At 43.5% G+C, this 26,373-nt stretch overlaps 1 protein-coding gene across 2 annotated transcripts in view; it reads right to left on the bottom strand.

The window, feature by feature from the left end:
• The window catches only part of GRB10 (growth factor receptor bound protein 10), a 145,774-nt gene extending 119,768 nt beyond the window's left edge, over nt 1-26,006 (bottom strand). The window contains exon 1 of one of the 2 annotated variants that reach the window (XM_066185598.1): nt 25,874-26,006. The gene's annotated coding sequence lies outside the window, so the exon portion shown is untranslated. The other variant, XM_066185607.1, reaches the window with a different exon arrangement.
• Between the last annotated feature and the right edge of the window lie 367 nt (nt 26,007-26,373).

Here is a 26,373-nt window from a genome sequence, read left to right as displayed (position 1 = left end):
TGTAGGCTCCAGATGCAGCCAAAGTGCCTTCCCTATATAGCAAAGTACTTTAACCCAAAGAACACCTGTACTCCAAGCCTGGAACCCACACGCAGGTCCCATCTGCATTCTCCCACCTCCAAGGCTGTCCAACTGGTACTGGCAACAGTGGAAAGGAGGGAGAAGACAGCATGTAAGCGTCCCCCTACACAACATTGTTTTATAGGCCTGTAGTACATTGCCCAAAGAAGCAAATAAACATCCAGCTGCACACGGAGCCGACCACAACACTGTTTCAGGATATGAAGGCAGTCGCATACCCTAGGTGGTGCTGGTATGTGCACAGGAGAAATGTACACATCTGCACTGCCACATCAGTCAGGGAGGAGAAACAGGCTCTCCTTATGTGCAGTCCATCTCATTCCACAGCAGCTATCTGGATGTCAGAGGAAGCTGAGGCTTGCATGAGACAAGCTCAAGAAGCCACTTACAACCTCCACAATCCAATGAAGCACACCACTGGAGCACCTGGTGCTTTCCATTGACAACAACAGGAATTTAGAAAACTGGTTTAGATGTAGCCATCTGTGATCTGGAGACAAAAACCAGTCAAAGGAATCCCTCCTCAGTGTACAGCACTGCAACTTTAAATTCTCAGCACCTCCGGACAAGATCGACGATTATGTAGTCATGCACTACCCCCAGACTTTTGGTCTCTGTACTGCAGAATTCAATCCTGACAAAGCTTCAGTTTCTCCCAGCAACTTCTGGGGTTTAATTTTACTCAGTGTGTATAATACACGTATTATACCTATTTGTTACACACGTGCACTTACATGTGTCTGTGAACGCTATGAACTCTAGATGAAGAGATTCTTCAGCAGCAACACAGAATGCAAGATGACATGGCAGAACTCAGTTGACCTCATGAAAAATAAAAAAATCACAGTTCTCTTCCCTGAGTTTCTTTTACTGTTCAATGCAGATTTTGTTCACACTTTGCTCTTGCAAAAAGTTCTCCCTCTCCCAAAATACACTGCAGTATAATAAAACAAAATGTTTATCAAAGGAGCAGATGAGCTCTCTTGCAAAAGCCTCTGTGAATATCAGAAATTTGAATTTCTAATTGCTGTTGTTAATTGATAAAATAACAATTCCAATTATTTTTTGCTACTTTGTATTTTGATTATAAAAGCATTCACTCATCATTAATACAATCAATTTGACAGATGCATCAGAAAAGTCTCGATTTTCATTTCAGCCTTGCTAATTAGCAGTTCTATTTTATTAAAAACCAGCTCTGCATGAAGGGATGGCTTCACACAACTGCCTGTTTTACACAAATACCTCCCACAGGCTTTCATGCTACTTTCTGTCACTGGAAGAGAGAGAATATTCCCTTCACCTAATGCTCTGATGCTTACAGATCTCAGCAATCGCTAGCTTGTAATATTCCCCATCTCCTTCAAATGGACAATACACATCTCCTTCAAATGTACAGTACCACAGAATTTGCCACCAATGCCTAATATTGTCTCCTCTTTACAGCATTATTGGTCTTAGATAAATTGCACTATGGCTTGGAAACTATCACATTTGTATCCTGCAACATCTTTGCCCATGCATCTTTTCTAGTCCAATAACCTGTATAAGTCAACAGCCTAAAATGAGCAGCACAATTTTCATTAAGACTCTCCCATTTACTTAAATGACCTCCTCATTACACAAACCCAAATAGTTTCTCTCCAAAACACAAGACAGAAGATGAAGTTCATTGACACTGGATGCCTCTCAGGAGTCAGGTTTGAGAAGGCTGCTCCATACAGAAGTGCTCTTCTCTCTGTGGCACGCAATGACAGTCACTGTTCCCAGAGAAGCTCCCAGCTGTAGAACTTCCTAATCTTGACTCTTAAGCTGCAGGCATACCCTGCTCATATTCTGTTCCTGCAGAAATGCAACAACATCTTGCCTAACACAGCACTCCAGTCAGTCGCAGTGGGACAAGCAAGCAGCAGGAATGACACAGCTATAATTTTTTCCCATGACAGCAAGTAGCAGCACTTGGTCAGAAAAGAACTTGCAGCTCAAGTTAAGAAATGCAGGATTATAGAAAATCACTACCAATCCATGGGGAAGGAGAAATATTGAGCACACCAGGAAACAAGCCCCTGAATCGCTCCCATGGCCTAAGGGACAGAAAGACACTGCTGATTTTCTACCAGACTTTGGTGATAGATCTCTAAGTCTTTACACAGACCTGTCTTAGGCAGGTTAAACCTTTTAAGGTTTAAAGGCCTAATGAGATCCACTTTTAAACACACCAAAAAAGACAACTGGAAAGCGCAGAATCACTCTGCTTTTGCACTAAGTCAGAACACAAACAGTTCCTTCTGTGGAGGCCACATATGCCAAGAAGGACTAGGCTCCAGCTCCTGGCACTTAAGAAGCACTGAAGTTTTCATTCTCTGGATGGAAAGTACAACATTGCTGATCGTTTGCACTGCAGACATGTTAAGAAATCACCCCGTATAGTCAGACAAAATCAAGCAAATGTGTCATTCATTACTGGAAACCTTCTCCCTGATATCGAGTGACAAGATGTGTGGGAATGGTTCACAGCTGAGTCAGGGGAGGTTCAGACTAGACACAGAAACACTTCCTTTCCCAAGAGGGTAGTCAACTGGCTTCCTAGAGGGTGGTCAGGCATTGAGGCAGCACTGGAAATAACTACTTCTAAAAACATCCATCTCAGAACACTCAGGTGCTCTCTTGCCATCAAATTTGAGCTTATGGAAAAAAACAACAGACAGCTGAGAAAAAGTAACCTTCCCATCAACAGCCCTGTTCTGTCTCAAAGAAAGAGGAAAACCAGTCAGAGTCAAGAGCAGTTTAGGAAAAACAGTTTTATTTGACATTGAAACAGACTAGGAAGTTCAGAGGATAAACTGCTATGTCCAAGGTAAGGGGATGACGACATCCCACAGCCATCTCAGGAACCACCTGACCCCCACTGCCACAGTGCCCCACACCTTACACACAGTTCCCACTTCTCATCCAACACCCTCACTTTTAGCATGTGGCTCCTGGGAAAAGCATGCAAGCTTGCACTGACTGCTGACCAGTGATGCTGGCCAGCAAGGGACCAGTTAACAATATGAATTTCACAAGTCCACAATTACAAAACAGATATGAGCAAGTATTCTGTTGGCAATTAGAGCCCCAGCTTTATTTTATTTATTCTAGTATAAGAACAGATGTTGCAGTTATTCAAAGGTTTTCACAACCTTAATTGCTGACCTTAATTGTTGTTAATCTTTCCCATGAAGTGGAGACAGACAGATGCCATCCATATTTTGTGAAGAAGATAGTGAGCTGCAGGGTATGGATAATAAAAGACAGTATTGCCTGCCTTCTCCCTCCTGTGTGAAATACAAGGGTATGGGGATTGGCCGGCAGCATGGAAGAAGAATGAACAAGTGATTCAGTTGTTTTATTTATTTTTTTTAAGGATCTATTTGCTACAGGGTTGAACTTTTACATGGACATTTCTTCCCCCTTCTCAGGAATGGGTGAAGCTTCCCAGTGCCAGTGAAGGAAGTGTTGTATTTGAAACAGCTGATCCACAAAGCAGTCGGTCCACCTCACTGAGCATCACTAAAGCTGCAGCATTAAGCAGCAAAGTGTTGAGTTTCACAGAGCAGTATTAGGTTTCATAAACAAGTTCTCAGACTGGACAAGAAAGCAGCATTTAGTTATGTGCTAGAAACACTGCAAAAGATGCATGAGAGCTTCCCAAGTCATTCCCATTGCTAGTGGGAAGCCTGCCTGACTCCTTACTCAGGTGAGGAAATTTTATATCCATCTTTTTGCTGCAGAACTTGGAGATGCAAGCTTTCTAACCAAGAAGTACATTCCTCTGACTTTGTTCTGCCAAGTGTACTCGAAGATGTTGACTTGGTGTCCCAGTAATTTGAGACCAGCCAACGAAGAGGAGGGACACAAGTTCAGCAATGAAAACCAGATTGTATTGATGCAGGCATGTCCTATATCCTAAGGCAGGAGCCCCAGAAGTCAGGATAGTGAAGATCAATTTCATGCTTATGATGCCTTCAGGCAAATGCCCAGAGTGAATGGGGGGGCACAAGACTTAATCCAAAGACCAGACTAGATGGCATCAGCTACCAGCTCTGCTGCAAAATACAGGAAATCAAGTCTTTCCCACACCTCTCATATCAAAACTCACCTTAACTGCAAACATCTTCACAGATTCTTGACAGAAAGAAAAGGTAAGGACTGTTTTCATTTCAGTTCCTTAAGAGATGTCACATTTGTTCATTAAAAAAAGTCAAAACAGATAAGCCAACTGGACACCCTGTATACTAAATAACTGCTCACACATTACATTTTAAGAGCAGCATTAGAAGATTGTTCTCAATTGCACAATGGAAATAATTCAGCCAAGATTTCTAACGGAAAACATCAAAACTACCAAGCTGTTAATTGCTGCATACACCCTGTCATACCTAAAGGGAATTGGACATAGCATGAAAGATGCTAAGTAGTATGTTTTCAGAAATGAGTTCAAGCTAAATCCACAGAACTTATAAATCAGGAAGAAACTTCTTATCTGAAAGAACTAGCTAAAACTAGATAATACAGACATTAATAATCAACAAGATGGCATGAGCAAATGTCAGTACAGCTTCTGCAGAAGTTATGACTCAAATCCACCCAAAGTTTATGACACTGCATGAACAAGACAAAAGTAGGCATTATCCCTAGGGCTCTTAGAAAGACCTGAGCTGCTGTAGCTTGCAGGAGTGGTTCCCCTCTTTGACATGCAGCCAAAGGATAACAGCAAAAGGTAGGAAAACATGGAGCTTTTTTTCCATACAAGAAGTCTTCAGAATTACCACAGTGGCCATTCTTTTCAACACACCCTTAAGCTCTCCAAAAATGTGACAACCAGGGAGGTGACACAAAGTTTGTCAGCAGTATGATGTGTTCAGTCAGAGCTGGAGCTTCATGCAAAGCACAGCAGAAGGATCTCGTGATCACAGACAAATGGGTAGCCAAAAGGGAAACTCTGATTTAATTTCCACAAACTCAAGCCAATGTACTAGAAGAATAACCCTGCCTGTGTGTACCACTGTAGTAAGTGTCAGGAGTCTGAAGTCTTATTTGAAGTATCATCTTAGAGGAAAGAGGGAGGGAAGGAAAAAAGAGCACACAATATCTCACAAGGAAATACAGTATTAAAAATCAAGGAACTGCCACAAGAAAAGCAGAATCATGACAAGTCATTAAACCAGGGCACACCCACTTCTTGAAAACTGTGGGCTGTTATGACATTGAAATGGTAAAACAGAATTAGAAAGAGTACAGAGAAGAGGAATTCCTAAAGAAGAAACTAACAGTCCTGGATCATTTGGCACAGAAAAGAGACAGCTGAAGGAAAAGAAGGCAGACATTGAGTCAGTTATAGAGGACATGGAAAAAGTGCCCAGAGAATAAGCATTCCCTCTCAAAAGAAAAAATCAGAAAATCTGAAACCGATAGGAAATATGGAAATCTTTTCCATGGATTTATGAATGTGTTAAAATAATAATAATAATTTAGGCAAGCACTGGAGAAAGCTCATAAGGGATAGCAATGACAGTAATAGATGTGCACAGTCCAGGTAACTGCAGGACAGTTCACCATGAAGTAGAAGGGTCTAAAACCAGAGAAAAACTCCTTGCAAGCTTTCCACCTAAGCAACTGCAATTCAAATCAACATTTTTCTTTTTAAAATTAATATTCCTGGATGAGAATTGTGGGCGCTAGATGTTAACCTAATGGGGTTAGGGGATCCCATTAGGGGATGATGGTGGTGAAGAAGAGCTGGAGGAACAGTCACATCACCACGGTGCCAAAGCACCACCTCAGCACTGCCACACTGCATCCTCCAGAAAACACTGCACCAATCTAACAGATTTGCACCTTTAACAATTTGGCACAGACCTAAAAACTACAGTTGCTAGGCATCCTCCACGTAACATTTACTTTTAACAGCAAGTCCTGCAGGCTGCTGCAGTATGCAGAAGGTAGAATACATGCAGCCCACAAGTTGACAAGCACAGGCCAAAATGCTGGCTCTCTACAACACACAACGTGATCTGCTTCACCAAAGTGCCTCTCCCACTATTTCCCTGGGATTTTACTACATCCATGATGCAGTACATTTTAGCACTGAATACAAAAGGTGCTGTTTTCATAATGGGCATCTAGGAAGACCCATCCTCTCCATTTCAGGGCAAGGGCAAATTGAAATCTGAGGTTTAAAAGAACGTGATTTCTGCATGATTAAGGGAACCTGATTAAGTCCTCCCAAAATCACAAGGCCAACACCATACTGAAAGCTGCTAAGAGACCACAGCTGAACAAAGCCTTGAACATCTCTTATCAGCTTTTTATTTTGAAAAAAAATGTAGAGCTACTTTCAAAACAGCATGAGAGTCACAACACCAGAAAGACTCTGGCTTTTTCATGTTCTCAAAATAGCACGCTAGAAAGATGTCTACAAAAATAGAAATTTTAGGTGCATTTTGCTTTCATCTCGAGCATCAGCTCAAGTCTATCCAACACAGCATTTGTGTAAGGCTCCATAATGCATTCCCTCATCCACAACCCCACTCTGATCAGTGGCAGAAAATTGTGATCAGATGCAGCCGATCACTTGAAAGCACTCCAAGACCTGAGGATTTGGATGCTGGAGCATGCTTGTCCCTTCTCCGCCACCCCACACATACTGTGCACTGAGAAATTAAGATTCCTCTAACTTGCTTCACTAAAATCCAAACGATCAAGGTGGCAGCCAGCAGCATCACCAAAAATAAAACCACCAGAAACTAGTGAAGTGTAAAGTAATGCTTTGTTTCAGGAGGCTAAACATGCAAGTTATTTTCACTGTACTTCCTGACACAGGAAAGTAACAGCAGCAACAAATTTCAGGAACTACACTCCTTTCTCCATGCCCAGGAGGCAAACCAAGGGAAAAGAAACTGTCTTCAAACAGCCCCTCTGCTCCTTGACTGCCCGAATTCACCCTTGCTGCCCTTCTGTGTGGCAGAGTGAAGCTCACTCAGTGTGTCAGGGAGAGCATCGCTCCTCACCTCCCACTCCCTGCCTTCTAGGAATTTCCCAAGCCAACACTGGAGGATTATGAGTTGTAATGCTATTAAACACTGCAATATCAAAATGTGAACTAAAGCATATAAAGTCTGCCTTAAGAAGAGGGGTATTTTGGGGTGGGGTTTTTGTTTGTTTTCTTTTTTTTTTTAATCATTGGAAAAGCATCTAAGGAGAACAGTGAAGAAGCAGTGTCAAAACTGGCAGCTCCACAAGCAAAACAGCCGAATTTACGTGTGCATTGCAGCCTGCCTGCTACTTCAGATTACTTATTGCAGAGCAACAAGTCATTCCCTCCCTAATTGGGTCCCAGTCTAAAATAGTCCTGTTATTTTTAGTACAGTACTTAAGTATCTGAACTGTGCCCTGTACTGCCAAAGCTGGCATGCATCCCTGGCCATACCAGAAATTCCGTTATTAAACAAGAACACACATGCCACATACCCAGGCCGACGTTTGTTCTTTTGCCTTGTCTTTAGTGGGCGACTTTAAAGACTTTAAACATTAACAGCCAGCCAAGAATGGCACAGGCTTATATGCTAATTCTGCATTCAAAGCCTCTCTCCCAGCTACTGTGCAACAAGAGAATCAACCCGACAAGGGGAGACTGAGGGCTGCAATACCATTGATTAGTTAGAGATAGTCAGTTTGTTTTCAGGGTACAGATAAAAGGTAAGAATGGGATTATTTTATCTCCATTTTGCTTGGTTTGCATCCACACAAGTTCTGGGGTGCTGGAGGAGAGGATAAATCTAAAATGCACTCTAACTCACCCCTCTTCTGTCCCCTTCCACACTGCACATACACTACTGATTAAATTTAAACTAGTCAAGAAACAAAAGGCCTGTGTTAAATATGTTTACACACACCACAGAAGGAGGATTATGTAAGCTCTGTCTCACAAACAATATGCTTCTTCTGCAGAAGAAATAGGATGATCAAAGCAAGACTTGTGCATGTTTCCAAGTCAGTCTTCCCACCTTCCATCACAGGGGTGACAACCGTCCTGCAGCATGCTAATTTTGGAGTGCAGGGAGCAGAACAAAATCCAAAATATCCATAGGCTGCTCCAACAAAGCCTTACCTGTCACTGTAAGTTGACTGTTCCTCACCTTGTGCTTCCACTATAATCTCGTTTTTGTTAGACCAGGAAGAACAAGTTCCCAGGAGAAATTTACTCTGTCCTTTTACCAAGTACTTTGCAGCAAGGAAGTCAACTCTATGAAAGAGCTTTAAAGACAAAATCCTAACCTGAAAGACGGCTGCCAGCCAACAAAAATTTGTTAGTCTCTATTACAACTAGACCATCTGTTCTTGAAACTGTACGTTCCTTTTCAGAAGGGTTCTTATTTTGTGAACAGCATTAGCATTGTTCACTCTCTCCACTCTGTCAACATCCCCTTATCCAACATGCTTCTAGATCTGGTGGTGACACAAGACTAAGCCGCTAGTTTATCATATCATTATCTAGTAATTTTGGGTTCATCAGTATATTTCAGTACTTTCTATTTTCAATTATTCTAACCTCAGATAGCAGCAGAAGCAACATGAATTATGGCTGAGCTGATCAGGGGCACCAACTGAACGTTCTCCTCAAACCCAATTCTGACAAAAAAAAACTGAGGCAAACATTCAGCCTTTTGGCATTTGCCCTTTAACCATTTTAGTATATTGATTCTGGATAAAAGAACTTGCTTTATATTTGAAGAGAGCCTTCTGCCAGTGAGCGTTCATTCCCTCTCATCTTCAGTTCTTAGTTAATCCTCAGATCCAAGATATTTAAGCTTTGCTGTTGCCCATATGTGACAAAAAGCAAGCAACAGTCTGTCTGTCTGTCTTGCTAGGTAAAGATGTCAAGCAAAGGCCATCCATCTGCACTCCACTGAAAGAGCAATAGCCTGCAGACAATTATTGCAATACCAAAATAAGTGAAATTGAAACAAGAGAGATCAAAAACTCATTCTGCAATTCCACAGCAATAAAATAATAATTAAGGGAAAGGTCAGTCTACTCATCACTTTCTCAAAAAGGCTACAGGTAACAACAACAAAACAAAACCTAAGAACAACAAAAAAACCCAAACGAACAAACCTGAACTACTAGTGACAACAGGAGAGAGGAGATTAAAAAAGAAAAAAAAAAAAAAAAAAAGAATCAACTTTCAAATTAGCTAGTTTTCATGAAACTCAGTAACAAATTGAACAGTTTAGTTTTGTTTTTTAAAGCTTCAAATCATTAGCAGCTATTTATGAAAGTCCATAGTTTTGGATTGACAAGGTAACAGAGGCTGGAGAATGGCAAACAGTGATTTCCTACAGAAGTGGGAGGGGAAAAGAGTGGAAAGAAAAACATCAAGAGAGATACTTGTTGCTTAATTCACACATTTGCCATTAAATCCATCTGCTAGTACCAAGAAGAAAATAAAAGATTGAACTCAACAAAAACTGCTTGTTCATGTATAAGCCAAGTCAAACCAACTCAACATCCAACTATGTCAGAATAATGTATTTTAGGAAGATACAAGCAGCAGACACTGAATCTGAACCCTGACATTAGCAAAACCACATCAAAAGATTCAAACTGCATTCTTACAACAAGGTAAGAAAACTTTGTCATACTGTTATCAATGCAAACAGTCATTTTATGGCAGATTTGAAAGTGACTGAGCAAACTGCACTGACTTATATTTGCTTGGAACATCAAAAAAAAGTTGAAATGCTCACATAATAGCCTGACATACTGAATAACCTCTGCAGAGATCTGCCCTGGTCCCACACTCTTCTAAAACTAATGATCTAGATAATGAAGGAGAAAATGACACTTATTAAACTTGGGAAAGCTGCTAACTTAAAGCTGTCAGCTTGCTGGAAGACTTAATTCAAAGCAAGTTTTAGAAACTGGAAAATTCTTTGTTGAGAGAGAGGCAAATACCATAGAGGAATGTATAGAGGAACATATGTGAGAATCATGAAGCAACAGTTCTGCTCTACTTGTGGCTGATAAAGCTTCCAGCACGAAGCTGTACCCAATCTTCAGCAAATTTCAGAAAAGATCAACTGGAAAAAATCCAAGCAAAAGCAATAGGAACATCACAAAATTAGAAAAACATGACATCTGGGAGGAAAAAAGGAAAAACAGAATTAACTGGAGCTCAGCCAAAAGAAGCAAAAGTAAGGGTCATGATGAAATCTTTCAAATCTATGAAAGCCTGCTGCAAAGAAAGGGAATAATATCTTCTCCATGCTCACGACTTTCAGAAGAAACAGAAAGGTTTAAAAACCAAAGATCTAAGAAAACATTACTGTACTGGGTGGAGTGAGGGCATAGGGAAAAGATAAAAGAGAAGCACCAAGTCAAAATTCCTGAAGGGGAAAAAAACAGTGAGTCAATACCCAAGACTGTGTGAGGAATAAGCAGTTTTCCCCAACCACTGCCACCAGGCTGCCATCAGAAACACAGCTACACTCCAGTTTTCATTGACTAGTTTACCTGTCTCAAGTCTCCTCCCCAGATCTAGCACTGTGCTATAAGAAAAATAAGCTTAACAGATGCATTGTCTCCTCTTTTTCTGCAAAGCACAGTATATCCAAAATGAGAATACCAACACGCCGCATATCAACTGTAACCTTCAGGGCTGAAATGTCCTTAAAAAAAAAAAAACCAAAACAAACAACTCCCAACCAACTCAAAACCTTAGGTGTTAAAATACCTTTTCAGGAAGTGTAACACAGGCACTTGCTTCTGTTGATACACAGATCCAGCTATATTCTAACACCACAAACAAACCAAAACCTGACAACAGAAAGAAACATGGACCATACCCTCAGCCCTATGAATTCTGTTCTTCAGTCTCAGTCTGGGGGACAAATAGCAGAAACACCACATTGACTACGATGTCATGCGTATTTTTTAATGCTTAGCCTCAATCTACAAGCTTTAGATCAAAACCTCATAGTTCCACTGCCTGTCAGGCTTTTGAAGGATACACGGAATAGAGAAATCACTTCTTGCAGAAGAAGGTGAAAGATAATAATCTGTACATGGCTACCCCAGCACAGCTAACTGGAGTCAGTACTGCAAGGCGCAATCCTATCATTCTGAAGCTTGGCACCAAAACTTATTCAGTAGCAAGCATCTCTGGAAGCTGGGGGAGGGCAGGGGTAACCAACAAAACCTCAATCCCTCCAATTTTTTTTAGCTCATGGACTGTGAGCACCAGTGTATTCCAAACTGCATTTGCATTTGTTCTCACTATGCAAAACCTCTGGGAACATCTACAGGAAATGAGCTCTGATTAGACATAACTGCAAGCACTATCACCTTATTCAGCCAATTTTCTCTCTCCAGGCCCCCTCCCCACACACCAGTTTGACCTCCACCATTTGCATCAATAGAAGTAGCTGGGGATCGGCATTTCACGAATCTCCCAAATCCAGGGTACAAGACTTATTTCAGCTTTTAACCATGCAACTGGAAGATATTTAGGCATGCCCCAGAGGCTTACGGGAGGCTTTGAATTTGCACTTGCTTTATATTGTGCATGTCAAGAAGACAGTCATTTGTCATCTTTTCTTGAGTATCCCTGAGTAAGATGCTGATGCAAAGATAATTATTCATAAGGCTAGCTCATGCAGTTTTCCTCAAATCTGACTAGATCCAACTCCCTCTTGTTTTAAGAAGTAGGAATTATACGTAAATATCACAGCAAAGAAAGGAGACATAGATGTTAAGATGTAGGAGTTAAGATCAAGTTTCTATGCATGGGACGGACCCACTGTGGATTTACAGGATTAGTGGCAGTGCCCATTCCTCTCCATCAGGAATGACCCTCTGCTCTCCACTTTGCATATGTACAATTGCAGATACTGGGATCTTGGAGCATGAGGCTGACAGTCCACAAAGGCAAAGCACTAGTCACTCCTAAGTAGTGCTGGAAAATAGAAAAGGGAAAATAAAATGGTTTTAAAAAATAAAATCAATAGGTGGAGACACTTGAAGTCAAGAAAGCTAAGCACACATTGCCATTTCATGGAGTTCAACTGTGTCACCGTTTGCATTCAGCAGAAGGATTTTTGCTCAGGTGCCTCACCATGTGGTTATCCTTGGAATCCCTGACTGTCCAAATGGCCACCAGGCCACAGGATGTGGCACACAGACATCCACTCGAAAGTAACACTTGTGGTTTAGACCAGGAGCAAAGCCAGGCCAAGTTTTAGACATAGCTTAGCTACCTGTATCGCAAGCTGGATGTTTACTATGCACTGCGGTATAAATACTTCTTCTCCCCCCATTTTTTTATTAACACTTCCTCCACCTTTGGAGAAGCCATCATCTCTGAGAGAATTTAACTTCCATGAGCTGGGACTTGGAAGCAAACACAGAGTGATAAAACCATCACACAGGCAAAACACATCCACCAAAAACTGCAGGCTTTTTGCATACAGATGCCTCACAGCAGCTCCAATAAAGTGTTAGCATTACTCCAAAGAGATAATCATATCAGTAATCATTTTCAGAGCCATGATTTAGCCACGTGGTGGGTTAAGACATTCCCCCACCCATCATCTTCACCAGAGAAGGATGGGGGTGCAGCCTACTTTGCCTTTTGTCTGCATCACACTATAAAGACACACATGACTATGGAAGTCAATTTGATTCCTTCTCATCTCACACTGCTGAGAAGTGGGTGCACTACAAGGAGGGAAAAAAACCTCTAAAATATCAAGGGGATGAAAAAGTTGAGCTATTTCAATATCACCCATCTTTGTGCCTTCTCTTCTAGGTTCTCAGCACAGCTTCTTTAAAGCAGCTTTCCCTCTCCTCTCCCAGTGCCACAAAACACACATATGAGCCAAGAGGTCACTTAGAAACTGCTAATCAAATGCTCAAAACCAGACTGAAATAGTTTCTAATATTTCTGTTCCAGTATGTATCACAATTTTAAAAAATCCAATCATTTTTAGTCAGCCTTCATTTATACTCTTAGATAAATTTTAGATCTTTAGTCTGTATTCAGTTTTTCCTCCCTAATAATGGGATGGCTCGATTCTTACAGGATGCCAAAGAGCAGGCGACTTTGTGGTGTTTCCCAGTGGAAAATGACATGAAAATTCAAATCTTTATAGGTTAAGTCTGTTTTAGGATACAGCTACTTCAGATTGCTCTGCTTTGGTTTACACAAATCCCGTTACTTCTTCATTGACCAGGTAAATCTTTAGGAAGATTACTGCCATGCTACAAAATCATCTCCACTGATAACATAAAACGCAATCCAGGCTGCACTTAAAGCAACAAGGTTGTAAATAGACTCTTATAAGTGGCAGAAAGTCATTAAAATTCATTTAAGCTACCTAGAATATTTGGTTAATTTTAAACGGCTAATGGATTTCAGAGACAGCATCTCAGGTGAAAATCTCTTTTAATAAAACCTTTCAGTCCCTTGGTTTTCTAGGGACCTCATTTGACATGGCTAAGGTGTCAGGTATCCTGAGTTACCCCGTTACAGCACTACTTTTAAGAGGATCCCAGAAGACTCTAGGAAGACTTAACCTGAAGCTCCCTCCTTCAAGCCTCTCAGCTCCACACAGCCACAGCCCTAAAGCTTCCACACTACCACTGAGCCCAGCAGCCCCTCAGCCCCATTCAGAACTGCAACACAAACCAGCCCTGCATACACCACATTGCTGAAAGGCTTCATCCTAAAGTCCCAGGGATTCTGAAGAAACGTTGGAGGCAGCATGCACTGAACTGCAGAGGAAATACACCTCTTTCAGACACCATAAAAGGGCTGTGTAATACAGAAATATTTTTAGTGTACATATATATTCCACTTCAGAAACCTTCAGGTTTACAAGACAGCAAGCCAGGATTTAAAGAGTTCTTGAGCTCCTCACACAAAGCACACACTTCCTTGCTTGGTTTCACAGAGTTACAACTGCAGAATTAGAGGACATTGGCAGGAAGAGGTGACTAAGACCAGGTACTGGATGAAAGCATCCTTGCCCACACAATGCAACAATTTATGGCTCTAAAATAGGTTTAGGGAAAAATTCACTGACCACACCACTTGATCTGCAGTCAAACATTGACTTTAGACAAGCCACAGCTGCACACAGGAAGAAAGCTTCAGTCCTCACATACTTTAAGAAAATAAATAAAACAATTAATTTTTAAAAGAACTCGTCCTATGAATGTTTCTCTGGCTGGATGAATCTTCTCTGAACCACTGCCAAAGTCAGTACAGATATGACATGGCTGAAGGCAAGCGTACAAGTTGGCCAGATATCCCAAGAAGAGAAAGAAACTTGCTGTTTGTACACAACCACATTAGTGTGCCCATGAAATTACTGCTCATTCATTACTTCCTTCACCTCAACAGCCCCAAAACCTAACACAGCTATGCAAAGCAACTGAAGCATCCTGAGTAGCATTTGTTATAAAACCTGAACTTCAGTGAGCAGCTGACAGAGAGTGCTTAAAGTAAAACACAGGGTATGGGGAGAACATTTAATACACATTTTGTTACTCTCCAAATGACCTTGCATAAGACAGAAACTTTCTAGATGGAGGTAAGTCCCTGTAACAAAGGCTGAGAAAACATCTCTTCCTTCATCCACCCAGTCCACATACAATGGAATTGGTATACAGCCAGAAGGACTCAGCTAGAGAATCATGGAAAAAAAAAAAAAAAAAAACTATTCAGAAATGTTTCTCAAGAGAAACCCCAGTCACTACTGTGCAATCCTGAACCCAAGAACCTGAACTCCAAGTCTTCCCAAACTCTGTTAAGAAGAATGAAGAGAATCCACAACATGTCACTTTGCCCCCATAATCATTCCACATTTACCACAGACAAGAATAATAACTGAAATTACTGAAGAACTTATTTTGGTTTTCAGTCTGCAGAGGTGTTGGATGCTTGGGATTTTTTGGGGGCTAAAACAGATACCTTTAGCATGGCTGAGAAACTGCAGCTTTAAGGCAGCCCCTCAAGAGCCACAGGAGCTCATGGGCAAGATCTGCCCCACAGCCATCAAGACCATTTCCTAGCAGACACCGGAGCAGTCACCTCAAATGCCTTTATTTGACTTTGGCTACAGAAATCCTTCTTGTTCAGAGCAGAACGGCTGAACCAGCTCACAGGCAGTTCTGGGATTCTGAGACTGGGAACAGATGAGACATTCCAGGAAAAAAAACATTTCAGCTGGTAACTGGTCTGAAACAAATATGTTTTACCACTACGTTTCAGAGCAAGTCAACCAAATCTCTGGTGTTTGAACAGCTATTATGCTTGCTATTTTTCATAATATGAATAATGATGGATTTATTACCAGTTACTTCCTCAGCTGCTCTGTTTCATGACGATCATATTAATAAGGTACAGCTACACATACCTTACATAATCTCCTGAAACTTTGAAGGTGCTATTTTTATCTTCTTTAAATGTACAAGAGCAATAGTAACATTTTTGTTACGGCTGAGTTGCTCAATATAAAACCCCACCTAGCACTGACACATTCCATATTCCTTTTTAAGAAAACAACCCAGCACCACAGATCCATTTTATTAAAAAAAGAAGTAAAATTAAAAAGACATGAATAAAGACAACATCACTTTGGCCACATTCCAGGGCAGCAAAGAGATCAAACACAAGGTTAACCTCCACACATTGCAGAGAAGTCCCTTCAACAGGTAAATCTTGCAAATACAGGCAGGCTCTAGAGACCCTCTGCAAAGCCAGGTCTAGTCTTCAGCTTGCTTACTTGTGTAGCTCCATAAGACTTGTTGAAATTCACAAAGAAAAAAAAAGTTGATGGGTTGCCAAGCTGGCCCAGAAGTTTACTGGCCCTGAAAAGAGATGGGATCTATTCTTCTCTTTCTCATTTCTCTTCCCCTCCCTGGAGGAGCACCTCAGCTCACCTCAGCTACCCCACCACATGCTTCCAAGAACTGATCCCACCCTTTAACCCAGAAGAAAACCAATCCCAGAAAAAACAAGCACACAGGACAGCTTTCCTACCCAGTTTGAGAGTCAGCCATGCACACACACAGTGAACCACCAAGCTGGCCCAAGGTAAGACACCCAAACACTCCAACAAAACATCGTCAGCTTTTGGTAGCAGTCAGCTCTTGGCATGGCCCACATCCTTTGAGAAATGAAGATGTGCCTCTCCTCCAGGGGAAAAGTTTTTTGACCTCTGCAAAGTGTAGCGCTTTCACACACACACAAAAATTAGGATTTAAATACTCAAAGAGGTAAAAGTGACCTCCCTCTCTGACAGCTGCATGTGTGCTGTCTTCCTGAAACTTTACTGAGCACTCTACTGTCAAATTAACCTGAAAGGCAACTTCACATCACCTACAGACATGTCACCTTAGCTCATGTGAATTTTAAATGAGACCTCTGGGGAATAAATCTTGCTAAGGAAGAGCTGGACTATTGGACATGAAGGACCTAAGAAGTTCTCAGAGATGAATACAAGCAAAACAAAGTCAGGCTGTTACAGCACAGGACTCTTTCACTGAATTTTTCAAAATCATCAATTTTCCAAACACCTGTGAGAACTTTTCCTGCTCCTGGGAAGAAGAGCGGAATAATTTCCAAGTAAATGAAGACAAATTACACGTTCATCAAAATTAGCTAAGGCTTAGACTAGCAAGACATCTTGCAATGCCATTCTCCTACTGAAGGCTGTATCAACACTTTTTCAAAGGACTCTGGGGAGGAAAATTATCCAACAACTCAACCAGGCATTACAAGTGTCACCACACACCCAAACTGTATCAGCTGCAACAGCCTTTGCAACGCTCCTCAGACTTCCCACGTGTTAAGAGTGTAATCCACCTTTGCTAGCAAGGAACTCCACAGAGATTTTTCTTGACCTTTTTTAGCATCAGTTCTAGAACAAAAAAAATGCATGCTGAATGTGAAACAAGTCTGAGTACACATTAGAGATGTCAGCAACTCCAACAGCATTTGCTCTCCACTCCTACAGCTCATCTCAGTCTCGCTGCTCAGTTCTCTTGAAGCCTTTTGGAAAATAAACACAATGCCTCTTTGAAAACTTCCCAACTGCTAAATGTGATGACTATGTGTAATGTTATAATAGCCTATCAGTAAAATATTTCAAAAGAATCAGTTCATGAATATCACACAGACTGCAACATTCCAGTTTATTCACTTCTTGAGCATCATAAAGGGCTATTTTGACTACTTTCCCCTCACAGAGCTGTCCTGGTTTCAGCTGAGGTAGAATTATTTCCTTCCTAGAAGCTGGTACAGAGCTGTGTTTCAGATTTAGGATGAGAATAATACTGATAACACACTAATGTTGTAGTCATTGTTGAGCAGGGCTCACACCAAGTCAACAGCTCTTCAGTTTCTCACCCCACCGGTGAGGAGGCTTGGGGTGAACAATAGGCTGGGAAGGGATACAGCCAGGACAGCTGACCCCAGCTGGCCAAAGGAATATTCCATACCATATGACATCATACCTGGCTGAACAAAAAAATTGGGGAGAGGCAGGGGCCTGCTGCTTGGAGACTGGGTGGGCATCAATCAGCAGGTGGTGAGTAATTACACTAATCATCACTTGTTTGCATACTCTTTTTAAGTTGTTACTCTTTTACCTTCCTTTTCAGTTCTCCTACACTGTCTTTATCTCAAACCAGGAGTTTTGTCTTCTTGCCATTCCCTTCCCCATCCCACTGATGTGGGGGGAAAGTGAGTGAACAACTGTGTGGTGTTTAACTGCCCGACAGGTTAAACCACAAGGGCCTTCATTACAATCATCATTTAAAAACTAAAGCTAGGTGCCCAACAGCCAGGGAGGGGGAAAAAGCAAACCAAAAAACAACAACAAATCAACCAACAGACCGGGGGGAAAAAAACCCAAAAACCTCCACCACCAAACCCACCCACTTTTGGCCTCAACTTTTTGACTTCAGAATTCCTGGAATAACAAACAAAATAATACAACAAATAACAGAAACAAACAAAAGACCACAATGTTACAGCTGGTGAGCTTTTTCATAAAGCATTAAAAATGCATGCATTGTGCATCTAGGTGATGGCAAACCTGCCTCTAGCATAAGATGCAGAGGCAAGAAGTACTTTGTCCTCACAATCATGCTGCACAGATACGCTTCTCTTGGAAATTGTTTACTCCATCTCTTGCTGTGACCATGTACAGTAACTGGAATATCACAGTTAGAGATGGACAGAATAAACAAAAGCAACCTGACCCACCAAGAAAGCATCTGCCAGCACTTGAGCCATTGTTCTGCACAATATCAAGGCTTGAATTCTAACATAATCCCCTGACATCTCGGGTGATGTCAGCACGAGCAGCTATTAGAATGAAGAATGATCCCCCACAAGACATTAATTCAGAAATAATTGATGGTCTTGCAATACATATTTCTCCCTAAACATTCTCCTAAATGGACTTTAATACATTTGAGCCAGAAGGGAAAGCAGGCCTTTTAAGAAAGCTTGTGATATTTTTGTCTTGTGCCAAAGCCTTCTGAATTTTTAGCTTTTCCAACTCCTTGAAGTTTAATTCCACACTTGTGCTTTGATATAATAAAAGCTCCTCATTCCTTTCCAAGGATGCTCAGAGCTTTAACAGTACACTAAGCAAGACCAACCTACAGATTTTACCTTCCCCCAGTCCTTCTCACCCCCTCTCTCAATTCCCATTTAAGGAGAGAGAACGTTCTCCTATCTGAATCCGTACCTAGTAGTTTGGCAGAGATGAACATTACAGAAAGGAAGGAAAGAAGAAAACAGGGAGGAAAAAAAAAAAATCACCTCCTCATTTTTATTTCAGCCTTGAAAACTTCTGCTCCAATCCTTTCTAATATACAACTATCTTGTTCTATCATCCTCCAAAAGTCACTATCTGGGAGAATTTTTCTAGCAGTTTTTCCTCTAGTAAAAGATTCAAATCCTTGCTGCCAATTAGTTTTGACATCTACAAATGTATGAAGCATGAACAGACACAGAGCCCTATTGCAACTCCCTGACCAAAAAATACGTTTTAGTGTCAAATCAGAATCACAGATCGTTCACTAACAGCAACAGCAGTGAAAGAGACCTGGCTGACATTTAATGGACTCCCTTCCTCACAGTTTCAAAATTTAAATTAATACCTGAATATGACCCAGAAATAAAGTTAAGCAAAATAAAAAAGTAACTTAAGTCCAAGCTACAAACCAACAACATGTGTTTGAGCAGAGCTGCAGCCACTAGGTCAAGTCATCAAAAGGGAGAATTCAGATGCACTAAAAGAAGGGCACTGAAAGAAATCTCTAAGTGTTCATCAAGTGCTAATCTCCACCATGAAAAGTCTACAGACTTACAGATTCTCCCTGCTTATTCATTTTCTCACCAGGGATGCATAATGGAAGAATGATACTGGTCTCATGGAGTATTACCCACCCTTAGCTGCCTTCAGCAGCCACAGGCTCAGCTTGGATGCAGACAGGTTCTCAGATTTCTCTGCTGACACAAATTCTGCAGCAAGAGCGTGAAGGGAGTGCAAGGACCATGCTCTCATGTTTACTGTGTGAACAAATGTAGAAATCCCCACTGCTGCTCAGCAGGAGAGCTCCTTCCCACTGGGCTATAGGTTTATTCCAACAGGATGGTATGGTATTTCCTCTATGGTTTGTCTGCCAGGAAAGTCATTTCCTATTTTTGTCCTGTTATGAGCTAGTAGAAGCTGGCATTGATGGAGGCTGGGAAGAATGAGAAGTTGGTTTGCTAGTGGTTTAACCAAACATGTGTTTACAATTACCCCATTCATCCCTGTCTGTGCAAAACTGTCTTTTTTGGAACATCATCATGGCCCTTGGATTTGGCCTCCAAAAAATCTGAAACATACTCACTAAGAAATACACTGTTTGAATATTACAGCTAGAGCAACAAAACTGTCCAATGGTTAATATTGCAACCATTAATGCAATTGTTGGGCATTAAGATCAACATAGCTGCTCAACTTGTTGTTGTTGGCCAAAGGATGACAGGTCAACAGCAGGAGGGTAAGATAATGGGAAAAGCTTTTGCACAGTCTTCCCCCGGAGTTCAACAAAAGAATACAACAGAAACAGGGTATCGTGTTTCTCTCTCAAATATTCAACAGCATCTGCCCACAAGAAGAGAATGCAGAGATGGCTGTGGTGTTCCCAGTAATTTGTCTAGGGCACTCATCACCTCTGCATCCAAGGACCATGACTATCACCATTGTCCCAAAGCTCTTTTCAGAAATACACAGCACAATATAATCTAGACTTTCAAGCCCCCTCACCCTCTCTCCAGCTCTCACTTTAGGGAAGAATAAACAGAGTCTGTTCCATCATCATGTGGTAAAGGGGGAATTTCTCACTGCTTTCACTTGGATTCTTTCTCCAAGAAGAGGTCAAACTATTCTAGCCAATATGCCTCATCCCATCATACCTGAAACAGCATAATCTCAAAAGACAGCAGTCTTGAAAGCTGCAGAGTTCCAAAAGAGACACATTTCGCCTCTCTCAGTATCAATGAGGTAGACTTTCATGCCGTGTGCCTAGATTACTCCACATCTAGTTTGGCAATCGACAAGCTTGATATAACCTGTAATTTTACTTTGTATCATACGTCAAAGAACTATACATTTTCCTCTACCATTTTACTTGCTCCAAAGTTATCATTTCATACCCAGGGATATAATGGGTTACCAAACATATCTGAAAGGATTCAGACAGAAGAAGGTGCCTCACACTAATTCACAGCAGTAGTTACACTATCCATGTATTATCCATGATACGGGAGAAGGTGTCCTATGCTGTTAAAAAGATCATCCACTTTAAAACAACTGATCTTCATGACAGCTTTTGCTGTAGACATTCAGGAGTGGTAATCTGCATTCCCCATGGGTTAACTAATTGGGATGCAATTAGCAGGTTTCATTAAAAGCTCTCTTGACTTGTAAATGAGCATTAGTGTTGGGCTTTGAAGAACCCATCCGTATTCATCCTGACTACATTTTAGTTCAATCCACACCTGAGTCTCTGGTCAATGCCACTACAGGTTGCTTGCTCGTAAAAACCCAAGCAGCAACCATAAAGCTGCTGCCACCTGCTAACGGAAAGTGACTCACCCAGTGCTCAAAATCTCCTATTTTTGTGAGTGACTCCTCACCATTAAACAGAATGCCCTGGTCTTCTCCGTTACAGATGCCAGGAAAGACAGAACTGTTCACAAGGGCACTACTCCAAAGCAGAGGATGAACTAGCAGTGCCTTCAGTCCTGACAGCCATGTCCATATGCTCTGTATGAACTGATCTATCCGAGTTATGAAAGATCCTAGGAAGGTGAAGAAGGAAGGAAGTTTTCAGTCAATGGAAGCACATTAGTGAACGTGAACATCTCTTTATCAAAGAGTTTCAGGATATCTTGGCACTGATATTCAGTGCTCCTATGTACACTTGAAGTCCAAAAGCTCCTGGAAACCATAAACACCACCATTTTCAGAGGAACGGACCTGTATGAAAAACGTAGCGTCTGTCTGTCTCTCTTCCCACGTACCTGCTGACAAGATGGTATCCAGGGGAATAAAGAATGTATAAAAAGAGAATGTTGAACATATCCAACTAAATTTTATTAAGGCAGGCTATTCCAGTTGTTTCATCACTGAAGACATAAAGAGACTGTTTGTAGACAGGATGCCTCATACTGATCAAGAGTTTTCTTTAATGATGCTCTCATAGTGGAATCTGGCTTTCTAGGATAGTACTCTCCACATTCCTGATGCAACAGAGGAGCCATACTGAGCTAAAGGGAGAACTGCTGTCCAATTCAACAGATGGCATGAGAATAGGAAAGACCTGGCACGGGACTAGTTCAGAAGTGCACAGTTCAACACGTATAAAAAAAGAGAAGTCCGTGAGGTGGCATCCATTTACTTCATAATATTACATTTCAAAACAACCACAGGTTTGGGAGAAAAAGTAACAGGAATCAAGATTATTTTGCCACCTCCCAGTTCAGATTGCAACACGCTCTCCTGACCAGCAGGCAGTGTAAAGATAGCAAACCTGTAAATAAAGCTCAATGCTAATAAAGGGATTCCTTGGCAACCTCATTCCTTGTAATTCCTAAAAAAGCTTCTGGGGTTTCAACTGTTCGGTAAAGGATCCCCATTCCTAGATTTCCCCGGGTGAAGAGCTGGAACTGGTATATTTTGGACATGGCCAAGAGCAGGCCCAGTTTCCAAGAAAAACAATCCAAACTTCTTAGCCTGCTTTCCTACAGAAGGAGGCTTATGCAATCACACTGTAGCCAAGCCAGTTGGCAAGCTGCATGCAAGCCTGACAGAGGCAGAGGTCTCAGGAGTTATCTTCCTTGTTTATGAAAACACTGGGCCAGTGGGCACACTTAAGAAACACTGCACTGTGAACTGGCATCAATACCCTCATAACTGAGATAAATCCAAGGAAAAGTACGCTTCCTTAGTCTTAGTTTGGACAGAAATGCTGGTACAAAGTGAAGAAAAGCTTTTCCCCTGACCCCATTAATAAAGGTCACTCAGAGGTTTAGAATAAAAAGACCAGCAAAAAATCGTAAGGGGTTTCACCACAGTGTTTGCTGCAACCAGTGAAATTTTTAATTGAGCAAATACCTAAATGCATCCTAAAAGTGCATACCACTGGCCACCAAAAGGCACCCCTCCACCTATTTCCCACATTTCAGTGGTCTGAAGTAGCACCTGAGTGCATTTCACACACACTTCCCAAGACAGAGCTGAACTAGTATAAGCAAAAGTTACACCTAGAAATCTGGCCTTATTTAGCACCATCACCACCACAGCCACGTGCAGACAGGCACAGCAAAAGGGAGCAACAGCAGGGTCCCACCCAGAGCGACAGCACCCAGGGGCTCAAACTGAGCCCCTCAGTTTGCCTGCAGCCACTGCTGCGTGCACCCAGGGAAGCTGACGGTGCCTCACAGTCTAGAGGGACATCTGCTCGTTTGGGGCTGTCAGAAAACAAATTTCCAGCACAACACTCTGGCGCTGCTGGCAGAAGCAGTGCATGACCCAGCTATGCCTCTCCTCTGCCAGCTGGGAACTCCCTGCCTTGGAAGGATACCTTTGCCTGAAAGATCCAGATACTTTTTGCCCATTTACGTCCCAAGCACAGATGAGAACATGACCAAAGATTTCTGAAAAACCTTCGTAACTATTCTTGCTAGAGTCATTTAAGCACTCGCAAGACAGAGGGCTGCAAACACTTGTTTTATTCACAGAGTGCACACTACACACTTCAGCAGAACTGAGATGCAGAGATCCATTTTGCATTTAGGCAGAGCTTTTGGCCTACGCATTAAAAAACACAGGAACACGCTACTGAAATCCAGGTGTGGCTGTATGCGAGGATAAAAGCCAACTCACACAGTGCTAAGAGAGGGGATAGTTTGATTAACAAAACCAAGGAAAACCATGGAAGTACCACAAGATCTTTAATTTGTGGCCAGGGCAAACAAGACCTACTTGAAGAACAAATAACAACCAAGTGAAGAAAATAAATCAGACCATAACATGGTAAAATGATCACCGGAGGCAAGCGTCAGGGTCTGCTGCTCTGTCAGTTTACTGTTTGCAGCAAGGCTACCAAACAGGACTCTTCAGGCTCTGCTGTTTGCTCTACATTGTGCCGAATTTTAGAAAGAATCTGGTATTAGAGGAAGAAAACCCAAGCAGCTCTAATATTAACATATACCTGTAGAAAGGCAGCCAGAGGAATACAGCTCTGGAACAACTGCTCTGAGAGGTTAAGCCCTCGAGGAAGACTAACAGCATGGGAAGAGCATCCTGCTTACCTCCTGCACCCTGCCTCAGCCCCAAAACGATCATGAAACACAGCCAGAGCCCTCATCTAACGTTTCAAGCATATTTCTCCTTTTCCAAGCAGGTTTTCTAATCTCTGTGTGTTTGTGGTGGTTTTTTTTAACCTGTCCTCATAACTCACTCCTTTTAATCCTAGGATTAGCCTTGTTGCCCTTCTCTGTACCTTTTCTAGGGCTGTAAGTACAACTACTAGCCTCAGAATGCAGGAATAGATGGAGCTGGAGTGTTAATGCATCCTTGCTACACATCCCACAACATCTCCGTTAAAACACATAAGCACCTTTAGGAGGCAAAACAATTTCAGCTGCCCCACAGAAGCGTAACTGAAGGTGGCAGATGCCCACATTCCTTCTATCCTGCCCCCTCCCACTTTGCCCCAACCCCAAATTCATTCTGCCTTAGTGAAGAGAAAAGTAAACCACATTCTTTGGGTCTGTTTTAGAAAACCTGATCAATGCTGCTTTGACATACCAGCAACACATGTTCCCATTTCAACAAATGGGAGCATTTCAGGCAGACCACCACTTCAGATGGAGTGGGGCTCCTGGCTGCTGAATCAGCACTTTCCATCCTGCTGGCAATACAGAGTTATGCGATGCTTCAAAGGAAAAGCGGGGAAAAGGGGGAAAGGGGTGGGAGGGGGCGCTGGCACTTAAGCTACAGAAGCGGGCAAGAGGATTGTGCAGGAGTTCATCTGCCAAACCAATTAACTGCAAACTGTTCTTACAAAGATGCCACAGTTTCAGCCCCGGCTTGCAGTTCCACAGTTATACAATGAGAGCCATGCGCGCGCGCCTCTACCCGGCGGGGAGCTGGGGCAGGAGAAGCTCCGCACTGCCCCCCAGGGAGGGTCTCCCGGGCTGGCCGGGGGCTCCGCCGGGGGCTGGGCAGGGCCGCTCTCCCAGGGCACACGGCCGCCCGGCTGCTGCCGCACATCCCCGCCGCGGATGAGCAGGAAGGTGGCAGCACTCCGGGGTGGCATTTCTGCGAACTGCCCATCAGCCAGCCCTCCCGCAAACCCTAAACGGAGCGGGGGGAATGCCGGGGAGTTTCGGCGGCAGCAGCACCACCACCAGCAGTTGGCGGGGCAAGGTCTCCGCTCTCCTCCAGCGCGGGGCGACGGGAAAGCCCGGCTCCCGGCACCGCCGGGGCGAGGCGCGCAGCAGGCGAGCAAACAAAACGCGGCAAGGAAGCCCCGAGACGGGGAAAAGGGCCGATTCCACGAGCCCGCGGCCGCCGGCCGAACCCAGTCCGACCCCGGGGACTCCGCGCCGGGCGGGGGGCGCTCCCCGAGGGCGCTGGGGGAGGGGGGGGGGGGGGAAGGGGGCTCGCCGGCGGCCCCAGGAAAAGGAAGTTTGCTCTCCTCCTCCTCCTCCCACCGGCCTCCGCTACCGAGGAGCCGGCGAGCCCTCACCCACCCCGGCCCGGCCTCACCCCGCTGCGGCTCCCCAGGGGCAGCAGCCGCCGCCGCCGCCACCCTGCGCGCCCCGCGCCGCCCCCCGGCCCCTTACCTGCTGGGCGGGCGGGCGGCCGGCACCGTCCCCGCCGGGCGCCGCGCACCCGCCAAGTTTGGGGCGGGCGCAGGGGTCAGGGGAAGGGTCGTGAGCGGCGGGGACGGGAGCGCGGGCGGGGAGGGGGATCCTCCGGGCGGCGGGGTGGAGAGGGGCGCGGGCGGGGGAGAGCGAGCTCTCGGAGCCACGCGCCTCAAAACCAACAATAACAAAAGAAAAAAATTAAAACTGCAAAAAAAAAATCAATTTAAAAATTAAACAATTTAAAAAATTAAAAAAAAAAAAGCAATTAAACAAGTCAAGAAAAAAAAAGGCAAAACACACCCAACGCGAACGGGAACGTTCGCGCCTCCGCAAGGCGTTCCCGGGCTGCGGGAAGAATCTGCGGAGAAAACTTCTGCTGCCTGTCCGCGCTGCCGCCGCCGGCTCCGGTGCTAACGGCGCCCGCCGCCGCCGCGTTCTCCCCTCGCGCCCAGCTGACTCCCGGCGGGCCCCGCCCCGCTCCCGCCCCGCTCCCGCCCCCGCCGCACGCAGCCGCAGCCCCGGCCCGCGCCCCGCCGAGGGCAGGGGGCGGCCGGGAGCTCCGGTGGCCGCGGGCCGTGTGACGGCGGCGCCCCTGCCCTCCCTGCCGCGTCCCGGGGCGAGCGGCGCTGGAGGTGGCAGATCGTGGGGCTGTGACGGGTCTCCTGCCCTCTGACAAAAGCTCACCCGCAGGTAGCAGCGGCTTGTGCTTTTCTTGGGAAGGACTGTTTTTTCTTTAAAATAAAACCAACAGAGCATCTGCACACGCGAGGCATTTGTGCTTGGACTTTTTCTTTAACCTC

Source organism: Chamaea fasciata, unplaced genomic scaffold (genome assembly GCF_029207755.1).
Source record: "Chamaea fasciata isolate MVZ Bird 193981 ecotype frontalis unplaced genomic scaffold, bChaFas1.0.hap1 SCAF_1, whole genome shotgun sequence".
Classification (NCBI taxonomy): domain Eukaryota; kingdom Metazoa; phylum Chordata; class Aves; order Passeriformes; family Sylviidae; genus Chamaea; species Chamaea fasciata.
This window is presented reverse-complemented; position numbering and strand designations above follow the sequence as displayed.